This window comes from Pongo abelii, chromosome 13 (assembly GCF_028885655.2).
Source record: "Pongo abelii isolate AG06213 chromosome 13, NHGRI_mPonAbe1-v2.0_pri, whole genome shotgun sequence".
Taxonomy (NCBI): Eukaryota; Metazoa; Chordata; class Mammalia; order Primates; family Hominidae; genus Pongo; species Pongo abelii.
In genome coordinates, this window is record NC_071998.2 from 115,955,312 (window position 1) to 115,971,883 (window position 16,572).

General features: G+C 37.9%; 1 protein-coding gene and 1 long non-coding RNA gene across 14 annotated transcripts in view; one reads left to right on the top strand and one right to left on the bottom strand.

The window, feature by feature from the left end:
• The window catches only part of NR6A1 (nuclear receptor subfamily 6 group A member 1), a 254,198-nt gene that overhangs the window by 141,161 nt on the left and 96,465 nt on the right, over positions 1 to 16,572 (bottom strand). The gene's annotated exons all lie outside the window — the stretch shown is intronic.
• The window catches only part of LOC134759801 (uncharacterized), a 40,881-nt gene continuing 24,309 nt past the window's right edge, over positions 1 to 16,572 (top strand). For 2 of the 3 annotated variants that reach the window (XR_010136600.1, XR_010136599.1), the window contains exon 1: positions 1 to 614. This is a non-coding gene — a long non-coding RNA (uncharacterized LOC134759801). The other variant, XR_010136601.1, reaches the window with a different exon arrangement.

Below are 16,572 nucleotides of genomic sequence, written 5' to 3' on the forward strand. Positions count from 1 at the left end.
CTTGACACAAGTAGAGAGGTGTAAGCAACCTCTGGGTGGGTAATGCCACCAAACAAAAGCAACACCTTCAAAGTCTCTCTCAGTGACTAGAGGCAGCCAGACACTCAAACTGCCAGTCCTGAATTACGGCCTCTGAATGGTGAGGGCTTCACATTTCACCGATCAGGGCACAGCCCAATCAGAAGACAAACCCCTGCACTGCCAGGGACCAGCAAATCCGCTTTCTTCCAGTGTGCACATGACTAAATGTGCTTCTGTCCATCATCTGGGTCATATATAGTTCAATGCGAGCTGAGCAGACAGGGCTGCAAGGAAATCTGGCGCGGTTCAATACCTCGTCTAGCCTGGGTTCCAGTATCTAATTTTTTTTGTTTGTTTGTTTTAACTGACAAACTCATTTCTCTACTGGGACAGGATGCTGTGCTGGCTGGAAGTTCCATTTCTACAGCAAGAATCCTATCTGGAAACACAGAAGTTGTCCTCTAGCCACAGCAGCTCGAACTTTTTTGATTGTCGTTGCTGCTTTCTCCCATCACCCCCATCCCCTTTTGACAAAGATCCAACTGTAAAAAGTCTTACGTAACAGTTCAGGACTACTTCGGTTCTTTTACTGGGTAAGCACTTTCAATTTTTTTTTTTTTTTTTTAACTAAAAGCCATTTTAAAATTGAATCTGTTGAGGGGCTTGACTAAAATCTTTTAAGTAATTTGTGTAGTGGAATACTGTCAGTGGATTTTTTCGTCTCATTTCTGCACGTGCTCCTTTGTTCTCAGAACAGAAGCTTTTTATACACATCCCATAACGCAGCTGGAGAGAGTTATGAAGTCAGTTATTATAAGGAACACAAAGGTTGCTTTCCATTCTTTGCCTTTAGATAATTAATTTTTTTGTTTTCTTAAAATGGAGTATTTAAAGAAGGAAGAAATTCACAAGAAATAAACTGTTGGAGAATCTAGAAAAGTTTGAAGTTTTTACCACCTTTTCTATCTCTAGTTTTGTGTGGCCAAACACTTGTGCCGCCTGGGGCGGTGGGGGTAGAGGCAAGCATAGACAGAGAGGAACTAAGCCAGACATGGACAAAGGCACGAGCCAAAACCAGACAGTCCTGGCCGTTCGATAGGCCAGCAGTGGGTGAGACAGGTCAGCCAGCTGCAGGGGTGGGAGCGGGGGGGCGGGTAGGGACATGGATGTATGAGGTGCTCATGCATGCGATCGTGACTAGATTCTGAAACTGCCAGCCATTTTCCCAGCTCCACTTTGTGCAATCTAAAGGAATGCATCCTCTCTGAAGCAGTCTTGCCAGAGCCTAGTGAGGGAGAGAAGTATGGTAAATACCACAACATATGGAATCAGAAAATACCGGGAACTGGAGTGGGCAAGGGGGAATGCAGAGGGTGTGGAAATTTTTTAGTGATCTGGAATGTGTTGAGTGACAGGAAGTGCCCCAAGCTTCTCCCCCACCAACTCTTCTCAGTCGCGCCTGCTTTTGTCTAACTCTTGTAATCTACACACTACTGCTTACAAAGCTGTCTGAGTTTAAGACAAAAAGAAACCTAAAAGTCTCCTTACTTCATAGTACCTGTGATATGGAAGGAATGTAAAAGCATGACCCTTTAAGCCTGTGGACATTTTTTCAGGTATAAAGGAGAAAGATAAAATAATTTTCCACAGAAAAATGAGAATTATGAATTATATAGTTCAGGTTCCAAATCTAATTTTTAAAAGAATCCTGATTCTGCTACACTTTACAAATGCTTAGGTTGGTTCCTAATTTGAAGGAGACTTGTTTTATTTGGTTAATGCACTGCATTTGAACTTGTTTCTATTTTCTCTGCATAAATTTGGACTTTGGGAGAAAAATGCAAATAAGTAGAAGGCACTTGGGGGAAAAAAGGAGGATTTTTCCCTTCATGGGTTGGAAAGTATTTTAAAGGGTTGTTTTCTTGAAAAAACAAGCTCTCTCTTACTTTCTGCATCTATGCTATAAAGATAACTATGCTATAATAAATGTAAGGTAGAAAACTTTAAAGAGAAAATAACAGTGTTCTAAGTGAAAAACTACTTAGCATTTTCCCAAACTTACACATTATCAACAGAAACACTAAAAATTAAGAGAAAAGCAGCCAAATAATTAAATAGGTAGCCCTACTTTGGAGGTATGAAACAGAAAATTAAGTGTGAATAAAATGATACTTGGGAATGTTTCTCCCTCGTACCACAAAGGATGTTAGTGGTCAGCCTACGAGTTAATCCTTCCTAGCGTGGCTCTGAGCCTTCATGCCGAGCAGACGTTATTCACATGACGATTCGAAAAGTCCATTCATATATCTCGCTACCTGGATTTGAATAGAAACCAGACAGCAATTCTTTAGTTCCAGCCACCATTCGCCCCACTGGACAATAGCGATTTGTTAGCACAGAGTCACAGGCTGTGGGACACAAAGCTTGGAGCTGCAGAAAGATGGGGGATTCAGAGAACAGGAAATTACAGGCTCGATGCACTCCTGGCAGCTCTGAGAATACAAAAAAAAAAAAAAAAAGGCAACACAGAGATGCCATGTTTAAGAGCTACTTCTAGTTTTTTTAACCACCTCCAATGTCATAAAAGCTCTATTGTTGGAGTACATAAAGTCACGAGTCCCATGTGCTCGCTTTTCTCACTACAGGGAACTTCATTCAATGCCCTTGGCACAGTAAGAAATATCAAAAGCATCCAGAGTTGATTAGCTGTACACTCTGGTAGAAAGGAGAGCATTTTATAAATAAAATGTCAGGAAAAAAATATGCTTAGTAACACAAGTGACCCATAATAAAATCAGTATCTTTTTAAAATTCCAAAAGACAAGAAAAAAATTAAATACATCAAAACTCCAGGGACATTAATTTCTCTCCAAAATATCACATAAAATCTATTATTTAATTCCATCAAAAGTTTCTTTAGAATATATATACCAATTTAGAGGCTAGCATTATACAGAAAACTTCTGAGTTCTGGGTTGTATTTTCCAAAACAAAGAATTAAAATCAAAGGCCCAAGTATTTATTCTGGAATATAGAAAAAAAATTACACTTTGTTATCAAATTAGTGTAGCTCCCTGGCTAAATCAGAAATTGCCTCTACTTCCTTAAGACTTAAAAAATAAAATTAATGGATATTCTAAGTGAATGAGGGAGAGATACTTCTCCAATCTCAACAAACGAGCAGGGGGAAACAGTACATGGATTCTTGTCCAGGCCCTCATGCTGCAACCTGAGCACCAACAGGCCAGACTGGTGTCCATTTCAACAGGAGGAGGAGACCCTGCACAAGGAAGCTATAAATGGTTTTGCTCTTCTGCCCTTCTTCTGTGATCCATTAGTAAACACAAGTCCGAAATGATATCATATCTTAAAGATTTATCAAATGAGACCATGAATGGTCAAAAAAGGCTTTGGAAACATCAATTATTCTAATCTATTTGGTCCCATGATAATACGGTGTGAAGCTGAACACGTGCCAGATTTAATGGTGCTGGTAAACATAATAGCAACCTTTAAGCTACCAACAATTGGGTTTCCTCAAATACTATTATTACTCACCAAACACAAACATCAGTTACTATCCCAAAGTGCGTTGTCCAATACAGTAGCCACTAGCTCTATGTGGCTATTTTGATTTAAATTAATCAAAATTAAATAAAATAGAAAACTCAGTTCTTTAGTTATACACACCACATTTCAAGGACTCAATAGCCTCATGTGACTATCATATGGGATAGCCCAGATATAAGACATTTCTATCACTGCAGAAAGTTCTACTGGACAGTGCTGATCTAGGCTATGCTTATATCCAGCATACCCATCTTCAACTACATATCCAGCTGGATATGAAAAAATTTAAGTAAAAAATACAATGACAAGTATGACAAGATAGCTAGTGCCATAATACTTGAGAAATACCTTTAAAAAAAATGCATTTGAAACCAGGGATGAGAAAGAGGTCCAGGTCCATTTTTTTCCCCCTTGGTCGCAATGAAGAAGTTACAAAGAATATTAGATAGTACTGGAAGACAGGTAGTCATGGCCAGATATGTGAAATGCTCCAGAATGGTACTAATTTAGTGTCAAAAACTTCTTCCTAAACATATGAGAATTAATTCGATAGTTTTGTGGTATCACAGCAATGGACAATATGTATAACAAAGAACCAGGACCTAGAAGTCACTTGGTCTTGAGCAGGTTTATAAGTAACAACTTTACTACCCAGGTGGTATTAGGCAAATTAATTTACCCCTCTGAAACTTAGTATCCTTACCTGCAAAATGGGGAAATAGACACCCTGCAGGATTTATAGAACGGCTCACAATGAAGTATGTAAAGTATCTAGTAAGGTGCCAGGCACATGGTAGAGATTCCAAAAAAGAGTAGCTATTATTATTACATTTTTCCCCTTAAATATTCACAATGTGACTCCTTGTAGACTATCAGATAGATACTATTCAAAACACAAGGCAAGCCTTCATAAACAAGTATCCTAAAATATTAATGCTGGCCATGTCAGCAATTCAATTGGAATAAAATGAAACATTTGGACAGGAGATTGCTTTTCCCAGCGGATGTGTGACCATGCTGTCCCATGCGGCCTGCTTTGTCAAAAAAATCTCATGTCATATTTGGCTTACATAATCAGCATGTTCTCATGTGTTCAGTCTTATACTTAGGAATGTAGGGTTAGATTTTAGATAAGATGACAAAGGTCTATAAACAGAAAGCAAATTTTTATCTGAGTACAAAGCAATGATCTCCAAATACTGGGAAGCTGATGTCTGTTCAGGAAAACTTAAAAAGCTATATTAGAAATACAATGATAAGAAGCCTTATTCTCCCTTGCTGAGATGACAAAAGCATACAGAAAAACTTTAAATGAAAATCCTTAAAGAAATGATGAATTAGGTCTTTTTTCCAAGAAACATTTTAAACAATCTAGATTGTATAATAGTAACAGTAGTAATGAATTGGCAAAACACCCAGTGCATTATAGCCTTCGATTACTGTGAACTTGGTTTATAGTCAAGACCGAGTGCAACAAATGGTACTACCCACAAGCTTCTGTGGTTTTAAAAAAAATTTAGAAAGCCCAAGGACTTCTATGATGACCACATCTTAACCCCCAAATCTACCATCAAATAAATTGGACATGATAAACATGCACGTGAGGTTCTTAAATTCGGATGCCATTCTCAGCCTATCTTATGCCTGCTTGGTGCAAGAAACATGAGTCTTAGGGTCAGGTGAACAGGGGCTGGAATCCTGGCTCTGCCCCTTATTTACTACAGGATCTTGTACAAGTCACTTCCCCTCTTTGTCTCAGACTCTTCATTCATAAAATACAAATATCAATACCTTCCTGCCAGGCTGTTTTCAGAGTCAAGGATATCTATATAAACACTGACCGGTGTTTCTGGTACATGGAAAACACTCTGGAAATGCCAATTCTGTGAAAACTCAGTAAGGGCTTGAGGTTCTGTTCGTCGTCTGAGACCACAAAGAATGGAAATAGAAGGGTTCCAGGCTGGTTCACAGCACAGGCCATCCTCTGTTTAAACTTTAAATTAAAACAAACATATGAATGTAAAAACTGTCAACACTGCACAAATAACTTGAAATCTTAGAAACATAAATATTGAATGAACTGAATGAATATAGAAAAAGTATTATTTGAAAAGTGAGGTGGAACGTCAGACTTCAATAATGTAAGGTATAATTTAATGCTGATACAAAGTTAGTACCGTTGAGTATAAAAAACAAAGACCTCTTTTCTTAAAATAAGAATTAATATTTCCTAGAGACTCTTCTGAGTCAGATTTCTACGACTTTCTCTTGGTGATTAAAACAAAAGCATCAAAGTCCTAAAATACTATCCAAGAGTGAGAAATTAAAATAATTTGAAAACACAGAAAATTCATGTCTTAAAATCAAAGATTTAAGAAGGAATTCCTGGGCAAGGTATTTTCCTACTACATCTGTGGATTCATTTTAAAGTTGATAATAATCCAGCAGGAATGAGAAATCAGTGTTTCTTAATGATGCCAAATAAGTGAAAAATGCTGGACATGCCACATAACCTTTTGGAGGACGTAAGGCAGTATATTCTCTAAAGCAAACAGCGGAAGTGTAAGGGAGATTGTGCGATGTAGTTTAGAAGGTGGGTTTTCTCCCAGAAATTGGCTGAACTAGATATGATGTCATATCTCAGCTCTGCCACTGTTTAGCTAGATGACTTAACAAGTTGCTTCTCTCTGAGTCTCTATTACCACTGGTGGTCCAAAGAACACATTCATACTAAAAGCTAAAGAACAGACAGCACTTAAAGGTAAGAATGTGAGTATGCCAGAGGGTTCTCACATCCAGTCTCTCCAATACCTCACCACCACAAAATGTTTTACAGGACTGCTGAAGCAGACAGACAGATTAGACAGATAAATAAATAGATAATGAATGACTGAATGAATGAATGATTCTGATAAATCACAAAAGCTCCCCAGAGGAAAGTTTCCTCAAGATCCTCAGCAGATGGTACTGGTTCTTACTGAATGCTAATCAAGCAGAACCTTTTTTCTAGTCATTCATCTAATCAATATTAAGCTTCTAATATGTATCATGTACAGTATTAGACACAGGTTGACTAAATATATTACCTGCCTTCATGGAGCTAACAAGCTATAAACTGGGATAACCATGGGCCAGAAGCCCTATCATTCAAGAAATGGCAGGGGCCAGCCACGGTAGCTTACACCTGTAATCTCAGCACTTTGGGAGGCGAAGCTGGGAGGATCACTAGAGCCCAGGAGTTCAAGACCAGGCTGGGCAATATAATAGGATCCTTGTATCTACAAAAAAAAAAAAAAAAAAGGAAAAATTAGCCAGACTTGGTGGTGTGTGCCTCTGGTTCCAGCTACACAGGAGGCTAAGGCAGGAGGATCACTTGAGGTTGAGGCTGCAGTGAGCCATGTTCACCCCACTGCACTACAGCCAGGGTGACAGTGAGACCCTTTCTCAAAAAAAGAAAAAAGAATAAAATAAATAAACAAAACAAATAAATGGCAGTGAGCTGAGTTCAGAAATTTTGGGAATGGTCCAATGATTTGGGAAACTGCCTTGCCATTTGTTGAAGTCAAACTAACATAATTCATAAAATAATGGAAAAATACGCTCAGCTCCATTTCATTCAACCAAAGAATTATGCTAAACTATAAGATCTTAACAGACTTTCAATGGAGTCATCAAGCCATTAAGAAAATAAAATACCTTCAAATACACAGGCTGGTTCCATAATGACCATTAGTCAGATCTATCATAAACCACTCTCTCATATAAAAACTGAGTCACCTTTTAATAGATGTTTAAGAACAAGATAATTTCTGGAGAGGACGAAATAAAGAGAGTCTGGGTATGAAATGATGTTGCAGGAGCAGATCATGATACACAGGAGCATTAAATGTAAAGCATATTTCCTTCGTCTCCTTCCTGAAGACTATGTTCTCAGCAGTTATCATTTCCTTTAATGACACATGCTATAATGATCATGATTACACAGCCAGGTAGTACTCAACCCATGATAATCTGGGCTCTTAACAACCAAGAATATTTGAGACATGAATGATAACTATGAACAGAATGAGAGACCAGAGTCACTATTGGGTTTCTGTGGCAATTAATCTTACGAACTAGAAAGACGCCTACAGAGTGTCTAAATATTAATCCCTCTTCCAATTGGAATTTACTCTTTGTTGTCCTACGACTAATACAATGAAGTTGTTATCAATGGGGTAAAGTACATGCATTTGCCACAATGAGGCAATATTATCTCCACAGGGCAGGAAGCTCCCAAGATCCAAAAGTTCCAGTTAAGAAATTTATATTCCAGTTACCTGATATTAAAGATGTTGGATTTCCACCTAGATTTTTCTCACTAGTAGACTCAATATCATGTGGCTTTTTCTTTTTCTTTGTTCACTGAATATCAAAGTCAAGTGGAAAAGAAGTCTGGCAAATGTATTCAGAGCAAATTAGACAGTTACACCAAAAAAAAAGAAGACCCCAATTTGGTTATCTGTTATTGTGACCTAGATTTTGGTGGAATTACCTCTATGTGGTTCTTTTTTTTTTTTTTTTTGAGACAGGGTCTCACTTTGTTGCCCAGGCTGTAGTCTACGTAGTGGTGCAATCTTGGTTCACTGTAACCTCCACCTCCCAGACACAAGCAATCCTCCTGCCTCAACCTCCCAAGTAGCTGGGACCACAGGCATGCACCACCATGCCCACCTAATTTGTGTATTTTTTGTAGAAACAGGGTTTTGCCATGTTGCTCAGGCTGGTCTTGAACGCCTGGGCTCAAGCAGTCCACCCGCCTTGGCCTTCCAAAGTGCTGGGATTACAAGCATGAGCAACCATGTCCGGCGTCCATTTGGCTTTCTAATACCATTACATTTTGTCAGGCTCATTTCTCTGTATAATCCTCTATTACTAGAACAGAAAAATTCCTTTTGCCTGGCCATTTAAGAGCTTCTGGGTATAGCTTATTCATTCAAAGGATATCTGTTGACAGCTTAGTATATCCCAAACCCTGTTCTAGGCACCAGGCACATAGCAATAAACAAGACAAAGGTCTTGTACTCGGGCACTATAGTCACAGAGACTTGATTCTGTATCAGCTTGAGCACTTACTGACATTGTGAAATGTGCCTCTCTGAATCTCAGGTACCTTCCCTGGCAGGGGTGGGGGAAATAATACCACTTTATAGGGCTGTTGTAAGAATTATATGTTTGCCTGTGTCTAGCACAGCACCTAGATCATCACAGATGCTTCCTATGTAGTAGCTATGGTTTTATAAATTGCAAATATTACTATTATCCACCCTACTTTCTTTTTTTTTTTTTTTTTTGAGACAGAATCTCACCTGTCACCCAGGCTGGAATGCAATGGCGCCACGTCGGCTCACTGCAACCTCCGCCTCCTGGGTTCAAGCAATTCTCTGCCTCAGCCTCCTGAGTAGCTGGGCAGGCACCCGCCACCACGCCTGGCTAAATTTTTGTATTTTTAGTAGAGATGGGGTTTCACCATCTTGGCCAGGCTGGTCTTGAACTCCTGACCTCATGATCCACCCGCCCCCGCGTCCCAAAGTGCTGGGATTACAGGTGTGAGCCACCGCGTCCGCCCGGCTTATCCACCCTACTTTCATATTCATGTATATAAGAATATACATGAATATAGTTTTAAAAAATAACAGGTTTCAAAGGCATAAGTATATCTAAAATACGTGCTACAGGTGTTAAGAGCCAAGCAGAACCATTAATGAATGAAATGCTACTGTATATCCCAAACACAAAACTACTTTAAAGTTGGGATATTAATGGCGAAATAGATCATTGTCTTCACACAGATTTCAAAGGGTAGGGCAATTTATTTCTAGTAGTATTACTATTTCAATAAATTTAATCAGAAATTGTATAGAAGAAAAATATCTAAAAGATTTGGAGTCTCATGTCCTACCACAGCCATCAAGAAGGGCATAGAAAGCATGTCTTTCCTCTGAAGACTATTATAAAAGCCTCATAAAAATGTTCTCTGAAGGAATATTCTTAGGCTGACTGCAGTGATATACCTTGTAAAATAATTTACTTTTTTCATCTTACCGTAGCAGTATGCTTACTACAGATGGACTGAGAACAAAAATATAAAGACAAAAATTTAATCATAACTTTTTAAGTTATTTATAATCTCACGAGCTAAAGATACCTGCTGTCAACATTTGAGAAATTTCCTTCTAGTCTCATTCATTTTAATTATTAGTGACTTTTAAAATACACTTGATCCTTAAACATCACAAGGGGTTAGGGGGCCAACCTCCATGCAGTCAAAAATCCATGTATAATTTTTGACTCCCCCAAAACTTTATTAATAGCCTACTGTTGACCAGAAGCCTTACTGATAAGTTGGTTAACACATATTTTATATGTTATATGTGTTATATATTGTATTATTATAATAAACTAGAGAAAAGAAAATGTTATTAAGAAAATCATAAGGAAGACAAAATATATTTACTATTCATTAAGGGGAAGTATATTGTCACAAAGGCCTTCATCCTCACTGCTTTCACACTGAGTAGGCCAAAGAAGAGGAGGAAGAGAAGGGGTTGGTCTTGCTGTCACAAGGGTGGCAGAAGAGGTGGAAGGGGAGGCAGAAGAGGCAGGCATACTTAGTGTAACTTTTATTGAAAAATATCCACATATAAGTGGACCTGCGTGATTCAAATTCATGTTGTTCAAGGGTCAACTGTACTAGGAGTTTTTCTGCCATTATACAAATGACACTGATATATTAATACATAGAAAACTTAGATAATATAGAAAAACATAAAAGGTAAAATTTGTCACCTATAATCTCACTCACAGAAAAAAATCCTTACTAATATCTTAGTGTAGTTCATACACAATAGAATCCATTCTCAACACTGATTTTTCACAATCATTTGTTCACTTACAAGCATATTTTCAAGTCACTTAAAAATGGTTTTTGTAGATATCTGGATGGTTTCCAATTATTCTCTACTATAAATACTAATTCAATGAACACACTTATACAGAAATCACTGTCCATATTTCTGACGATTTTTTTGGTCTGACCAATGTACATCCCTGCCAGCAGGGACTGACAGTATCTGTCTCATCCTAAGCTCGCAAACACTGAGAATGTGCTATACATAATTAGCTGCTACCCAAATATAATACAGTTTCTGTTTACTCAATGAAGAGAAAAAAAGGAGAGTTTTAAAGGAAAATTCAAAATGAAATAAACATAAGTAGGGATCTCCCTAAGAAGACAAATTATACATCCCTAACAAATACCAGGCAGTTGATAGCAATATTGAAAACCCTCTAATAGGACACAGTATAATATTAGGATCTAGAAATCTCAGAAGTAAAAACAAATCAAAACATTCTTCTCATAGATGTATTTCATTAGTTGGAACTGATGAATCAATCACTCTCACCATTGGAGAAAAAAACTGACATCGAAAACACTGTTCATAAATTAAGATGCACAAAAAGCAATGTTTTTATGTCTGAATTATTTCAAATTTTTGTCAGCAAACAGTATTAAATATGGATATATACTTTGGTTTCCCAAATATAACAGAAAATTCTATAAATTCTTATCAAGGTAAACAAATAAAACCAAAAATGTCATTTATTCAACAAATACTTACTGAACAACTTTGTTTCGGATACTTTTATATATAAGAGACTCAAAGTTGTCAGAAAGAGTTCTTTCTTCAAAAATCCTGCCTTCAGTACCTTCACAATGTGGCCCTCTTATATCATAGAACATTTGCCCTGCCTACCTGTCGAAATATCACATGTCTCAGACTGTGGCTAGAAAAAGGAAAATATTTCAAGACAATGAATAATCAACTTAAATATCAAAATTTCTTGGGAGGAGGAAAAAAGGCAATACAATCCAACGGGATAGATTCCATTAGCATGGCCTCTTACCAGCACACAGGAATGTTTACCTAAGTACCTATAGTCAAGAGGAATTCGAGTAGCTAAGATTACAGGTGCACAGCACCATTACCGGCTAATTTTTGTATTTTTAGTAGAGATGGGGTTTCACTATGTTGACCAGGCTAATCTTGAACTCCTGACCTCAGGTGATCCACCCACCTCGGCCTCCCAAAGTGCTGGAATTACAGGGGTGAGCCACCATGCCTGGCCTTATTTTCTTGACTCATAGGAATAAATATGTATAGTAGGCCCTCGATAAATACTTACTGAATTAAGATTACAGCAAGTTAGAGAAACTTAATGTCTTATTTGTTAAAGGGCCAAGGAGAATAAAGATTTTAAAATAAGAAACTTACATACCGTTTTTCCCCCTACCCTTCCCCTCACATAAATTTGGTCAACATACTTCTTAGCCTGGCAGAGAGGTTCATGCCTATAATCCCAGCACTTTGGGAAATGGAGGCAGGAGGACTGCTTGAAGCCAGGAGTTTGAGACCAGCCCAGCCGACATAGCAAGACCTCATCTCTACAAAAAAAAAAAAAAATCAAAAAAATAGCCAGCTGTGATGGCACACGCCTACTGTCCCAGCTACTTGAGAGGCTGAGGCAGGAGGATGGCTCAAGCCCAGGAGTTGGAGGCTGCAGTGGGCTATCAGGCCATTGTACTCCAACCTAAAAGACCAAGTGAGACACTTTCAAAGAACAAAACAAAACACATATTTCTCGAATTTCTTTTGTCTATTTTCAGATCAGATTATTTTTAGTTGTTGAGAAAAGGTCTAAAAAGCTAGGAAATGTGAAGTCTATCTTAGTATTAAATTATTATATTCTGACATTATGTCTCCAGGTTAGTGCCATGCAGAGGCAGCTGACAAACACAGCTTCAGCAAAAATCATGATCCATTTATGATTCACTGTCAACAAATAGTGACTGGGGACATGAAACAGCATGATCAGGGAAGAAATTCAGAGTGGATGAAACAAAGAGTGTGTTTAGGAGCAGTGAGGAAAAGATGTGGCCTAGCAGTAGGATATTGGGGGCCCAAAAATAAAAGCCCATGTCAGGTTAAAGCATTTAGATTTTTATCTAAAGATTGTCAGGGTATCAGGTTGTCAAGCAAAGTTAAATTTGCATTTAGCAACTGGATAGAAGATAGGTAAGAATTGGGAAGACTGGAAGCAAGGGAGAGCACTTGGGCTGTAGCAGTTATTCAGATGAAAAAAAATGGTCTTGACCACAGTGGTGGCAGCAGAGATTCAAAGGGCTGTCACATACTACAACATAAGTGAATTTTGAGGACATTATGCTAAATGAAATCACAAAACGACAAATACTGTACGATTCCACTTATATAAGATATCTAAAGTAGTCAAATACATAGAAACAAAGTAGAATGGTGATTACCAGGAACTAGAATAAGGGGAAATGGGAGTTGTTTTAATGGGTACAGAATTTCAGTCTTGCAAGGTGAAAAAGTTCTGGAGATCTGTTGCACAACAAAGTGAATATATACTACTGAACTGTATATTTTAACAGGGTTAAGACAGTAAATTTCCTACATTCTTAATCCACAATTTTTTTAAAAAGATGCAAACTGGAGTGCTTGTGTGTGTGTTTTACATTTTGCTCTATTCAACCTCTGAAAAATATCTCTGCTATTTTCCTGAGCTGTAAAATGAGTTATCACCAAATGGTATCTGATTTGCAAGGCACCATAAGGCTTCACATGGCCCCAAATATCTCACTGTATTACTTTGTCATGGTACTTAATATTTCCTCCAAAGACATTTATTCTTTTTTAAAAAGGAACACGCTTAAAATATTAATTGAAAAATAACTCAAATATAAGAAGTATTACAGAATAAAAAGTGGAACCTCATCAACTTTCTCACAACCCTACTCCTGGCCTAAAAGTATTATTAATTAGATCAACTAAGTTTACCTAATGTAAATACACAGGAAAATATAAATATAAAGGAAAAAGTCATTCTTTAAGGCCACTCTTAAGTGACTAACACAAAGTCATTAACTAGAGATGGTATTTTAACACAAGTACTTGAGTCCTATGTTTTACCTCAAACTTTTAAACCCAGTTGCTGTCTAGCTTTTTCTTAAAAGAAAAATTTTTATTCAAGTGTAAAAATGCAGTAAAGTGCACACATCTCAAACAGTTCAACAAACTTTTACAAAGTGAACATATCTAGGAAACCAACATCTAAATCAAGATGTAAAACGTTACTAACACCTCAGAACCTTGTGCCCTCCAGCTATTTTATCCTCTCAATAAAGGTAACCACTATTCTGATCTCTATTATCTAGTTTTGTCTATTTTTGAACTTTATATAAAGAGAATTCCATACTATGGAATATTTTGTGCCTGAATTCGTTTCCTCAACATCCTGTCTGGGAGACACAACCATGATGCGGCATGTTGTGACGGTGTGTCCTCATTACTACTGTGCAGTATTCCGTTATATGTATTCTCCCGCACTTATTTGTCCATTCTACTATTGATGGATATTTAGTTGTTTCTAGTTTGGGACTATTGCAGATAATGCTATGATATACATTCTTGTACATATCTTTCAGTGCACACGTTATGCATTTTCGATGGGTATATGCCTAGAAATGGAATTGCTTGGCTGGACACAGTGGCTGACACCTGTAATCCCAGCACTTTGGGAGGCCGAGGCGGGCGGATCATGAGGTCAGGAGTTCTAGACCAGCCTGGCCAACATAGTGAAATCCTGTCTCTACTAAAAACACAAAAATTAGCTGAGTGTGGTGGCACGAGCCTGTAGTCCCAGCTACTCGGGAGGCTGAGGCAGGAGAATCACTTGACCCTGGGAGGCAGAGGTTGCAGTGAGCCAAGATCATGCCACTGCACTCCACGCACTCCAGCCTGGGCGACAGAGCGAGACTCCGTTTCAAAAAAAAAAAAAGAATTGCTTAAGTTCAAGTTTCCCAGATGCTACTAGAGGTTTCAAAGGGTTTGTATCAATTTATATACCACTTCTGCCAACAGAATTTGAGTGTTCCACTTGTTTTCACCAACAATTTGTATGTCAGTGTGGTGGGTATGCAGTGGTATATCTTTTTTAAAATTTCATTTCTCTGATATCTAGTGATGCTGAGTACCTTGGGCTAGATTCTGATAGATATTTGAGGGGCAGACTTAACGAATCTTAGTAACTAATTGGTTGGAGAGAAAGAAGAGGAAAAATCTAGAATGACAGAAAAATAAAAGACATTTGGGGAAAGGGAGGGAACAGAAAACATATTCATTTCTGAAATGATTAGGTTGTGTTTGCCCAAGAGTGAGCGACATGTAAGATTCAAGAGTTAACTACAACTGAGCCAGGCGCGGTAGCTCATGCCTGTAATCTTAGCACTTTGAGAGGCCAAGGCTAGCGGATTGCTTGAGCCCAGGAGTTTGAGATCAGCCTTGGCAACATGGCAAAACTCCATCTCCAGAAAAAATACAAAAAGTAGCGAGGCATGGTGCCATGTGCCTGTAGTCCCATCTACTTGGGAGGCTAATGTGGGAGGATCACTTGAGCCCAGGAGGTTGAGGTTGTGGTTACAGTGAGCTTTGATTGTACCACTGCACTCCAGCTGAGTGACAAGAAAAAGCTAACCACAACTACTGAGACTCAGTGAGACACATGAAGGTTCTCCCATAAAACTCCCATAATTTAAAAGACAAAAAAACTTCAACACAATACCGCCATATCTCAGGTGGTAAAGAAAATAAATTTACAATCCTAAGGAGGAAAAATAAACTAAAATACAATACCTCAAAACCAGAATCTCAACCTGGGTACGGTGACAATGTGCCTGCAGTCCCAGCTACTTGGAAGGGTGAGGCAGAAATAAATATCATAGATGTTTAAAAATGCCCCACTATGACTTTTAGGAATCCCCGTGAAGATATAAAAAAGCAATCTATAGAGTAATGAATCCTAGGCAAATATAGTTAAAGAAAAAAGTTAAAGCTTTCATAAAAGACAAGTTCACTAACTGCATGGTTTCATGAAGACATCAGTTAGACAAAAATCTCCTATTTTCAGACAAGAAGGTCATCTCTGACATCTACCAAATTTCTCTATTGTGAGCGCCTGAAGAAGATAAGCAAGAGCAATAATTAATCAACAAATATATGAGGATTAAGGATGAAGAACAAGATTTGGAACTAGGCTCTGTCCTCTGAGATTCACCTCATTGTTGGAATTTCTAGCTAATTACTATTTTCCATCACATATTAGGTGGTAATTAAGACCTTGGCATCTGTCTTCAAATCTTAGCTCTGTCCCTTCTTAGCTATGTGACCCTCAGCAAATGACTTTTCTCTAGCTTCAATTTTCTCATTTCCAAAATGAGAATAATCATCCACATAACTACTGTCAACATTAAATGAGGTAATGTAAGTAAACCACTTAGTACAATGCCTGACCCATAGCAAGTGCTCCATAAATGTTAGTTGATATTATCATATTATCATCTGTAAAATGGAGACCAATTCACACACCCATAAGATTGAAAAGAAGTAAAATGACACATACAATGCCTAGGTACACTCAAATGGTAGATGTTATCCCTTACACTTTTTGGGAACTCCATATCATTCAGTGTCAAACTGAGTATGAAATGGTACAGTGCAGCAATTAAGAACACTATGAAGCTGGATTTCCTGAGTTCAAATCCTAGCTCTGCCACTTATTATCTGTGTGATCTTGGGCAATTTATTTCCCTTACTGTGTCTATTTTCATCTGTAAAATGGGAAAAATAATAAGTATCTATCTTATACTGGGTTGTTGTGGGGATAAGACAAGCCCTCTTTTAAGTGCTTTACATATAAAGCCCTAAAAATAAAACCTGGAACATAAGTGCTATATAAATATTAACTATTATTATCTTAGTAACAGAGGTACACATGCTCTGGGGCTGCTTCACGTCAAAGAAATGAATTTGGACATAAGCAACTTAATATTTTTCTTGTATTTAAGAAAGGCCCAATGGA